The sequence below is a fragment of the Anabas testudineus genome, chromosome 11 (assembly GCF_900324465.2).
Source record: "Anabas testudineus chromosome 11, fAnaTes1.2, whole genome shotgun sequence".
NCBI classification, from domain to species: domain Eukaryota; kingdom Metazoa; phylum Chordata; class Actinopteri; order Anabantiformes; family Anabantidae; genus Anabas; species Anabas testudineus.
The window spans coordinates 16,336,547-16,348,130 of record NC_046620.1 but is presented as its reverse complement, the minus strand read 5'-3'; the positions used below and the strand labels follow the sequence as shown (position 1 = coordinate 16,348,130).

Here is an 11,584-nt window from a genome sequence, read left to right as displayed (position 1 = left end):
TGTGTTTCTGTGTGAAATAATCTTTCTCCTGATGCTGAGATTTCAGATGAAGCAGTCAGAAAATGTAGACTCGAAAAAAGACGGAGCACGAGTTACAGTGTTGTCTACAAGGCTTTTCGCAGAATTCCAGCTTCCCAGTTTACAGAAAAGGGATGTAGACACAAACATATACTCAGCCGCTCATGTTCTAAGTGTGACATATCCCTCAGTCCTCCTCCATAGGGTTAACAATAGCGCTTACGTTGTGTGTCTGACGGCCCTCTGTGCTCTCACTCTGAATAATGTAGCCTCCCAATATCAGTGACAAGAGTCTCAAAACCAGAATAGCATCTTGAGCTCCGATAAATATAGAAGGTAATTAAATCGGCAGCAGGAGAGAGACGGAGAAAAGCCAAGAAAAAAGGATGGTCTGTTTTATATGTGGGCATAAAACTTCCCTCTGCGGCGAACTACAGGGGACTGATTGAACGGGAACAAACGGCTGTTTGTTGTGCGTTCTTTTTTAGTCACCCCTACGCTGACATTATCTGCGATTGATTCCTGTGTTTTGAATCGCATCGTGTGAATTAGCTGGATTTAGACGGTTGATCCGTGTGTGTGTGTGTGTGTGTGTGTGGTGTGTGTGTGTTTTAGGGCCGCCCACGAGCACAGTGAGTCAGCAGTATTTCACCGGTTAGTTCTCAGGAGACTCGGCCATGTGTGAGAGCTCGCTGCCATCTCCCTTTTGCCACTCTCTCGCCCTTTTCCCTGCCTTTCTGTGCGTTGTGTTCCCTCCTCGCCTCGTCTACCTGGCTTTTAATGTCGAATGTTTTCGGTTTATGGTAAAACCGACAAATCAGGGGATTGATTCTGCACGTGACACCTACTGCAGAGGAGTCAGAGGAGAGGGGTGAAAGGTTGTTTGGGGGGGGGGGGGGGGGGGTTGGATCAGCTTGTCAGAGCAAACTGGCCCCCATCTTGACATGATCTCCTCTGGGAATGTGTGGATATATATATGTGTGTGTGTGTGTCCAGTGTTCAGTGTGACATGTTGTGACAGAAACTGACTGACAAGCCCCTTTGCAGCCCAACACCAGCCGCTGCAGAGAGACTAATGATGACAGCTCTCAGGCCATACACACTGCTCCCTTTTTCTTTTCCTTTATCACACACACATACACACACAGACACACACAGACACACTCACCATGTCTTCCTATCTCTCGCTCTCTTTGTCTTGTGTCTCTCCCTCGACTACCTCTTCCTCTATCACACGCCCACACAGACAATAGCATCCTGTATATCGTCTCCCTGACACAAAGGCGCAAACATGCGTATTTCCATGAACGCTCAGGCAAACGCACACAAAGACACACACACACACACGCACGCGTACAGTCATACCAGTCTGCATGAAAAATATTTCACAAATACACACACACGTACACACATTTTTCCATTTGCATTGTCTGTCTTTCTCTCACACACTCTCTCTTTTTTTCACACACACACACACACACACACACACACACACACACACACACACACATGCTGCACTACTCTCTCTGTCTTGGAATTTTACATTTTGATGAAGGAGGAAGCACGCCGTCCAATCAGAGCAGCAAGAACAGGAAGAGACCATCTCATAGTAGACAGCAGGGTTATACGGAGGTAGCTGGAGGGAGCATTACCAGGGCTGTACCTACCAGCTCTGCCCTCGTCTCCAGGCAGCTGGTGGTACGGCCCACCAGGCTCGATAAGAACCCCTCCTCTCTGTCTCCCCCTTTTCTGTCAGTGCTAGGGTGTAGCTACTGATCCTATACTACAGCACAGAGAGGGAGAGTGAGAGGGAGGAGGGACATCAGGTGTCAAAGCTCTGCAAACCCAGCTGAGGCTGCATTGCCACGACAACCAGCTCCAGGGTTGCCGTCAGGTGAGTCTGAGGACATGCACACACACACACACAAACACACACACACACCACACATACACTTTACGCACATGCTGTAAATACACACAATGAAGTGATTCCACATTGCTTTAATGTATGGATCTATTGAACAGAACAGATTTACATACACAGGTGTGTGTGTGTGTTGATGTGTTGCAGGTTGTCAGAGTTGTCACTTGTGCATCCCGTGTTCCAGCACTGAACTGATGTTTCAGTGTAGTGTGTGTGAGCGTGTGCGTAGCTGCTGTCAGTGAGTGTGTGTGTACGTTTGTAGACATGCCAGTATGTACAGTATATGTGTGTGTATGCACGCCGTCCCTCCCAGTGTGGTGGTGGGAGACAAAGGGTCCCCTCTGTCTGGCGCCATAGCACCGCCGCTCACGCTGCTACTGATGGTGGGAAAGTTCTCGCCGTCAGCAATCATGTCTGATCGGGAGAAGAAAATAAGTCGAATAGGGTGCACCTTCTCACCTCCTACCTTCTTAACCATCGCTGTCGAACACTCCTGACTCACGGTGATAGGAGGACACGGTCACAGCAGATGATCACCCAGTGGGTGGGGGTTGGTGTGGGGGTGGGGTGTGTTCTGAGGACACAGAGGCTGGGAGGGGGGGGTGGTGGCGGTCATGACACCACTGTAATGTGTTATAGACATACAATAGAGAATGAGGTTAAATCACATGAGAGTACAGTTTCCCTGCACATGACTACCGTTGTGGATGTGTGTGCACGATAGTGTGTGTGCACGTGAGAGGAGAAGAAAAAGAATGGGAGCAGGAGCGTTATGTACCAAACTGCCGGCCATCACTGACCAATGAACCCAGACAAAGGGTGGTGGATCATATGTGTAGTCATATTCGGAGTGAATGAGTGTGTTTGTGTGTGTGTGTGTGTGTGTGTGTGTGTGTGTGGAGGGTGGGGGGGTGGGGGGGTTGTATGGTGAATGGTACATGCCGAGCGCCTCCGTGTGTGGATACAGTGTGTCTGATCATCATGTCTGAGGAGATCACATGTGCGCATTGCACCGCCGTGTTCTCGCTCTTCTCTCCCTCGCAGCCCCCGACGCCCCTATTGAACCTGTCCCATTTGACAGCTGGTCATCATCCCACCCCGATTCTCTACCGTCATGCACCAAGCCTGATTCAGCCTTCGTCTCACAAGGCTGCAGACTGACTCAACCCCATCCATATGACCCCAGATTATCAATTCACTCTTTGTGTCAACTACTGTAATAGATGTGCTCGTCTCCTTATGTGGCCTTTGTTAAATGCTCCCCATGTGATTGCAGATATTTGTAATGGGGTGAGTCTTGTGTATTTTTTAGTACTGCTCATTAGAATTTTTGAACTAGTGCCAATTATATTGGTTTATGGTAAATGCTATGTCATGTAGGTAACTCTTAAATGGCATTATTCTTTACTCAAAGAAGATAATGTTCTGCATTCAGAAATACCCATGTATGAACAAAAAAACATTTATTTTTGTAAGAAGTGATTTGTCTTCCATTTCTGAACAAGAAGGTTAGATTAAAGAGGGTCCTCATGGGTAAAGAGCTTGGCACGACCTCCAGACATCCAAGTGCACAGGTCACACATTCACCTACAATGACAGAGAGCAATTCAATGTGCAATAACCTGAAAATGCAGAATTTAATGTTTGGACAAGGTATTATTTTTGTTCTATGAAGCGTGATAGGTTTCAGGTATTCAATATCCCTCATTCTGTGTTTATTGTATACATTATCAGAATGGCGTGATCTCTATTCTTAACTCACAGTATCTCAGAAACCGAATTAACGGTGACCAAACTGCATGATCTGTGTGTTAAAATGGTGGCAATGAGAACAAGCATTTCTCATTCAGTGCCTTTCTCTCCTCCCTCTTCTCTTCCATTTCTTCCACTTCTTACCCTTCCCATTTCCTCTTTTTTTTCTCTGAGCTCACATAGACACGGCCACCCCCTCCTCCATATGTGAGCACTGACAGGGCGTGCCCCCCCACCCCCCCATTGCCACATACGTTAAAATGAGCCATGTAGCGTCCATACATTTCACACCCTCTGGAGTTCACTGACATGCTGGCCATCACATACGTCTATGGTTTACATCATGGGGCCCCTGCGCAGTGAAAAGACATTGAAAATACACAATTAAGAAATATTTTGTAATTTGGATGCTGTGAGGTAAGTAACACCACAGTGACTAAAATGGTACTTTCTTTCGTATATGGTGACTGTAATGCTGAGAAATGATGGTGTAAGCAACAATTACCCTAATTGAACATTCTGGAGCAGCCCTGCAAAATGGCTGCCGCTCGGCACGCTGTCTGTGATGGCCGACAAGAGTGTGTAGGTCTGAGGTGTGTGCGTGTATAGCTGCACATCTGTGTGCGTGTGTCTGCGTGTACGCCTGTTTGTATATGTGTGCGTTCTGCCTCTGTGTTTGTGCTAAGTCTATGTGAGTAATCCTTCTTTTGCTTTTTACTGACTGCTTTGTGTCAGGGGAAGTCTCCACTCACCCGAGATCTCTGCTAATCCATAATTACCAACCTGAATATACCTAGACTGTAGGAGCCATTATGTCAAACCGCCTTACTGTAACAGTTGATCATTGCGTTTCCTGGTGTCTAAATAAAAAGAGTCTACATTTAGCTTTGAAAATAAATCTCGCCTCTCTGCATTAGAAAGCAGCGGCTCTGGGAGTTGCCAGTGTCCTTTCAGTTTCACGTCCACCATCTTCAGAACGTCGGCATTTTCACAGACCAGCATTGAGGTGCTGAATGTGTTCTGCCAAACAGCTGACCTTGTTGTTTCTTTACAGCTCTCTGCCTTGCCAGCCAGGCCCAGCGTTCAGCCCAGCTATCCACCCAACCATCAGTTGAGCCAGCCAGCCAGGCCGACCCTGCCCTGCCCAGAACTGGCAACCTGCAGGAGTCATCAGGGTTAGTGCTCTTTTGGCATGCCCCTGTGCCAAAATCATCTGCGAGCATGAGGCAGGAACTTGTAAATTTATAGACCTACACTCAAACCAAAGGCCAGACAATCAAATAATATTCTTGCATAAGAGAAAAAGGGTGGTGGTCGGGGAGCCATTCAGACATCCATAAAACACAGCTGCTGTTCCTAATTTATCTACCATAATAGACATGCAGCGTCTTTATTATAGCACAAAAACACTGCTTCATTGTAATCGTAGAGAAGATATTGACTGATGGCAATTTTGTTTCATTTATGCTTGTATCTCTTTATGCTCTGACACAAAGAGAGCAATGAGTCCTCTAAGCTTAATTTTTTCCCACATCAATTCTTATATGACACTATTCTAATATAATACAGTTAAGGAAGAGCTGCTTTTGGAGGTGGGTGCCTTCTTAAACACACACACACACACACACACACACACACACACATGCAGCCACACACACTTTTGTACCAAGATAAGCAGCAGCATTCTCTCATTTACATACCCGCTTTTCTTCCATTTTTATTAGGCTCCACACACATACACAGAGCACAGATTATAAGCATCACTGGATTAAGTTAAAGCTGCGCCTTTTCGCTAATAATTCAAATACTGCAAGTGCTAGCATTTTCTGCAGTTCATCAGGGAGACAGTGTAAAAAGACAAAGCTGAACTAAATGACTACTAGTGCTCAGGCCTTATCACAGCTGTGTGGGTGTGTGGCTTGTGTTCATGTCAAAGAACACACGCGTATGTGTGTATGCGTGTGTGAATGTGCGTGCACCGTGTCTTGAATGTGACAGCCGAGGGTCGGGCTCACGCTTCAAAATCTCTTCCGCTGTGTTTTTTATGCATCTGTCAAGCAATAGTGTGGTCACAGTAAGGAAAGCTGGAGGTGAGGGAATGCACCACTGTACGTTCCCATGCAACAGAGCCACCATAGGGTGTGTCAGCGTGCGCGCGCGTGTGTATAGGAATGTGCAAGAGAGAGAGACCATGCATATAAATGTGAGATATGTCTGCTGTTTACTATTCATTAAGTGAATAATGCTCCTCTATAGTTCTCTCACGCTGTCAGACGCCTGTTTCAGTATGGATATAATGGAGTAGGTTTAATGCCTATAAGCACAGGGGACAGCTAAATGCAGCTTTATTTGTCCTTAAAAATGAAAGGAACAGCACAGTAACACATAGTAATTGCACTGCATAGTCATCACAAAGACTGGGGGGTTTTACAAATGAGAAAAAAAAGATTGCACATTTACAAATATTACATTAGTTGATGTTAATGGTTAATTATTATACAAACTATTTAAAAAAAGCTACAATAAGCAGACAGACCAGAGGCCCATTTCCAAAGCACTGTCTGTGGTATTAATCGCTAAGAATAATTGATAAATAAGACTGAGATAAAGTGATAATGTTAGAAAGGCCAGGATAGAGACATAATCCAGTTTTTTTACTTATTTAATTGGAAAGATATTGATGTTCACCTCTGACTAAAGGGAACACGAGGACAGCAGTGCGTGTGTGTGTGTGTGTGTGTACCTGTGTTTGGCAAACAGCCTTTTAGACCCGAGTTAAGAGGAAATGGATGCTTGGCAAATGCTCAGCAAGCATTCTTATCGCTGCCACTCTGAGCTGACCACCACAGCTCCTTTATAATGGACACAAAACACAGTAATTTCTATTTATGCACTCACTGACGCCTCACAGCCGTGCAGTGTGTTGCAACAGATATTAAATCCCCAAATAATGCATCATTCAGGAGAGCGTTCATTCTTAGTTCTATTAACACAGTCATTTATTATCTGATTTCATGTTAGAGAAGAGGCAGTACCCGCAAAGAAAGGGGGGAAACAAACAAACAAATAACTAAAAACTAAATGGTTAAGTATTGTGAGTTTGTGTCCTTTTCAGCGTGAGGTGATGTGGGATAATGAGAATAGCGTTCGACACAAGTGGAGGTCTGCTGCTTAATGGTGTGGGTCTAAAACACAGAGATGGGGAGGATGTTCTCCACAGCGAAGCCTTTTTGCCTCCCTGGCTTCCATCCCAAGTGCAGACAACAGACGTCGTCATTTTCCAACTCAATTTACAGACGCATTAGGAGATGCTGAGGCGCGCCCAGCTCTCTCAAATGCAATCAGCCTGCCTGTGTGTTTTAAGAGGAAATTGAGGGTACCATCTTTATTGACTTCTTTTTGACTTCTCTGCTGTAGACCTTCTCCTCTTCTGTTTCCACGGAAATAGTTTCAAAATGTAGACAGCAGCATATGGATTTTATTCATGACTGCCCTTTGCTGATTTGTCTCCTTTTTAGGGTAAATGAAAGAAGGCCGAGATGGCGCTTGCGAGGAAGCGTTTAGATTCCGATTTCCTAAGGTAAGTTCAAAATACATCTGACTACAAACAGTTGAGATTCTCTTTAGACATAAGTCTTAGCTATTACGTATCCACCTGGTTTATGTTCATCTACCACGCTGCAGAATGAAACGTGCAGCTTGTATGAATTTTATGTGTGATTTTTTTTTTTTTTTACACATTTAAGTAATTAAAGTAAGGAGACGTGCTGCATTTTGAAATGTTTTCACAAATGTAATTTTAAAGCACCTACATTTCCAGATTAATTTTTTCTCATATTTACTGAATGAATTAATGGATCAACTTAAAGCAAATCATTTAAATGTCACTGTTGTTACATGGAAATGTTCATTGTAATGTTAGTAACACCTGATATATTTTTCATTCATTGTTAATTACGTTTCCAAACGATCATAGTGAGTTAAATGTACGTCAACAGGACTGATTCAATATTGCTGAATTCCTTTTCACCTTTAATAACACACATTTGATTTTCCTCAGTAAGAAATAACCCACTTTTAACAGGATCTTGTTCTGCATTTTAGTTGTTAAATTAATCTTAAATTCAGGTGCAGGTAGCATTAAAAAGCTCTTTAAACTTGGCTTTGTGAAACCTGGTGGTGCCTAGAAAGTCTGCCCCTCCCTCTCTCTCCCTGTAATTGATTTCACACCTTTGAGCCTTACAATAGTTTTTCTGAGTGCACTTAGGGGAGAGATTCAGGACAAAGTCAGCTTGAGAGCTACATCCATGTAGATACGCCCGCGCTCGCACCAGCTGCCTACAATCCTGCACTGTCAACGTCCTGTTTGACCCTCAGTTAAACATATGACTAATTAAGCGCTGGGGTGAAACTGAAGAGAAAGAAGCCGGGCGCCAGACAAAGGATGGGGGCTGGGAATGGTAGAAACGAGAGGAGGAGGTTGGAAAGAGGTGGCTAAAAAAAGAAAAACATGCATGGAAAAGGGAGTTATTTAAAAAAAGAGAGAGAGGGAGAGAGACATCTTTGAAAAGATGACATGTGATGTTACACTCTCTTATCCGTGACTATTTTTCAATTGCTTCGTTCTCTAAAAGAAAATGTCACACATCATTCATCCTCTTTTTCACTCTCTATTTCCTCACTGTATCACCTCATTTCTTGTACCAGCTGTTCACTCATCTGTTTCACTTTTGATCTTCTTTTCCTCTAACGTCTGATTTTTCCATCATATTCATTCTCTGCCCCCCCCCCCCCACTTCTTCCCTCCCTCATATCCTTCAAACACTTGTCATTTTATTCAATAAGTTCTTCTCTTGAATCACCCACTAAGAGAAGCTCAGACGACAGCAGATTGATCTCACACACAAATGCATAGCTCAAATATTGATTATTCCTCACACCGTGGACGTGTGGACACAGAAAATAGTATTCATATGTGCCGTTAAGTGGATGCATGGCTAGGGCAAATCTCTTTTTCACCGAGCAGCGGCACAGATCTATAGTGTTCAGGTGGAGGAGGTCTCTCCGAGCATGTGGACGTTATCTTGAAACGAGGGGCTGGCTACCATAGCAACCATATGATGAGGCAGGCAGGGCTATTTAAAGGAATTCAGCTGCTGCTTGCGTTCCCGTCAGCTTCACACCGGGTCCAGTGAAAGACAAAGAAATAGATGTGAATGCAAGATGCATATAGTTCCAACCCTACCGTCTAATGTGTGCTATTTAGGCTGGGTTACAAAAAGCAGAATAACAAATAACATAGTAACAGTCTAAATGTAGGGTTACTTATATTGCACAAACAAACAATGCTCACACATTTGATCCTAAATGCTCTATTAGGAATCTCAACATTTGCCTTTAACCCCTAATTTTGTTTGCCCTCCACACTGTATTTATTCCTGCAGAACCTCTTTCTCCACTAGTGCCAATCACACAAATCAGATTTAATTGCTGCCTAACAACACAGCCAAGCAAGAGAATGCACCATCTTGTCATTTCGCTGAGAACACGCTGCTCACATAAAGCCGACATACACTGCTGAAATAAACGGTCAAATACATTTGTGTTAAAACGCGTGCACATGAGAAATCTACAACGCGGCTCAGGCTTGCTACACAGTAGTGGGGAATTTTTATGTCGATGTCCATATGCTTGAATTGTCTGCATAAGGGGCTGCCGTGTTGTAATGTCTCACATTATTCATACTTTTAATCTCCAGAGAGGTATTTCTCAGTGGACAGCAACACATGAGGAAGCAAACTGAGAGGAAGAACTGCTGTGCACCTACAGTGTCTTGCATGCATTACGCGCAGAGAGAGAGAGAGCAAACAGAGCGTTCCTCGAGCACATACCTGATCCGCACATTTCTCCTTCATTACAGTTGGTTGTAAGAGACCGTATTCCTAAAGGAAACTGACGTTTACTTCCTATCACCTACTGAGAGAATTGCTGTATTTTAGCTGAGCTTCACATGCGCCTCTGTCAACATTTAACTCTGGTAATGATAGGCAGCGCTGCAGCTTTTGCTCATCACCTGTGCCTCTTTCATGTCTAATGTCTAATTCTGAGCTTTTCATCATATTACAACCAAAAAGAAAGCTGTTTTTACTTCCATATCCAGGTTACAGAAATTAGTTTTCCCAAGTCAACAAATTAAATAGATCAAAGCTATTGGTTGTGGATTTTCTTTGTGATCATACGAGTAGACATTTAGTTTCTGTTTGTGTTCTATGAACACAAACCATAGCTGTCGGGGTGATCTCATAGAAACACACTGCAAGTAAGTTCATCTACAAAGTGAAACAGGGACTGTTTTAATAATCAGTTCCTAATGGAAATAATCATTATCTGCAGCCATCATATTAAATTTTCACAGCCTGTCCCAGAACAAGACACTAATGCCTTAAATGTTCTGCAAATAAGCGTCTGCTAAATCTCTGAAATGAAAACGCTAAATAATTTGAATCAACCTGACTGGTCTGTGCTCTCAGGGTTGATACTATTTATGAATCAGATTCTGATTTGAAATCTTTTTTTATCATGCTGATATTGTACAGCGTTTTAATTTGAAGTGCACCATAATTGGTGAAACCGCCAGTGTTCTTTTATCGCTCAGCCGAGCTCAGTGCGATATTCCAATGCCTGTGAGAGCAGTCAGGAAGATTTAAAGTGCTTCATAGAAGCAAAATTATGAGTGACCTCTCTCATAACACTCCCTCTGCTCTTCACTCTGCTCTTTATCTCATTCTAATCCCAACTCATTTCATATGCTAAGTAAAAGCTTATATCCCTCTTCACTGTACGTACACACACATCCCTCATTGCCGTGGCGTGATTATAAAATTTGCATAGAGGATGTTGTTAGAGCTGTGGAGAGCAAAAGCACCAGAACTGAAGCAGGGGGTTGTTGGGTGGTCTAATGCTCGTCCGGTGTAGTGGGGTAGGGTAGAGACTCTCAGAATCCCTCATGCGTGGATTTATGATGAGAACTTAACAAGAGGAACCCAGAGAAAGTTTCCTCATGTCTCGGTGTGTCTCTCTCCTCATCTCAAATGGTTTCCTCAGATTCTAATTTGCATGTTCTCTTCTCACAGCTGTCACAGATGTAGTGAAGATTAGGAGAGAGAGGAAGAGGGAGCGCTGACTCTATACCCCCGGGGGAGGACGTAATGAGGTGGAACCAGTTCTCTGCTTCCCAGTGGAAAGCCACTTCCACCGTGAGAGCGCCATCTGCTGGCTCGGTGGGGCGGGACAGCTGGTGTTGTGAATCAGGCCGCCACAGTCCAGGGACCGGCTACTTCCCAACACCAGGGTCTTACCATCACCCCTCACACCTCACCATGATTTCGTCTTTGATGGAGTAAACATTTTTCTTGCTTGTCATGCTGAGTCATCAGTTAGACTGCAAATTACATGTCCACATCTAATTTATGGAGTATATGTGTTCATAATAAAATATATTTTAGAGAGACAAATTAAAATGCAAAACAGATACATAAAAATAAAAGATAACTATGATTACATTATGAGTATTTTCTGAAACTTGAATAAATCAAACATATATGAGAAACACGTATTGGTGGTTTCATTTTTTTTAAACAAGTCATTGTTTTTTAAGACATTATGGAATTAAACAATAACATGGAAACCAAATAAAGTTCAGAAGATACAGTTTGATTGAAAATGTAAAATCTCATTTGTGGTATTTTGTCCAATACTGCTTTTTTGAAATCCCATCACAAAATGTATTTGAACCACTTTTCCAGATAATAAATTAATTAATTAAAAAATCTCCCTTAATGGTTTTATAACAACCAATCTGTCCAAACACCACCACACACCTTTAATATT

General features: G+C 43.3%; 1 long non-coding RNA gene across 1 annotated transcript; it reads left to right on the top strand.

Annotated features, from left to right (window-relative positions):
- Window positions 1–1,791: 1,791 nt before the first annotated feature.
- Window positions 1,792–11,294, top strand: LOC113155012. The gene is made up of 4 exons (XR_003298090.1): window positions 1,792–1,912; window positions 4,749–4,869; window positions 7,213–7,274; window positions 10,828–11,294. It is a non-coding gene; the product is annotated as an uncharacterized LOC113155012 (long non-coding RNA).
- The last annotated feature ends 290 nt before the right edge of the window (window positions 11,295–11,584 follow it).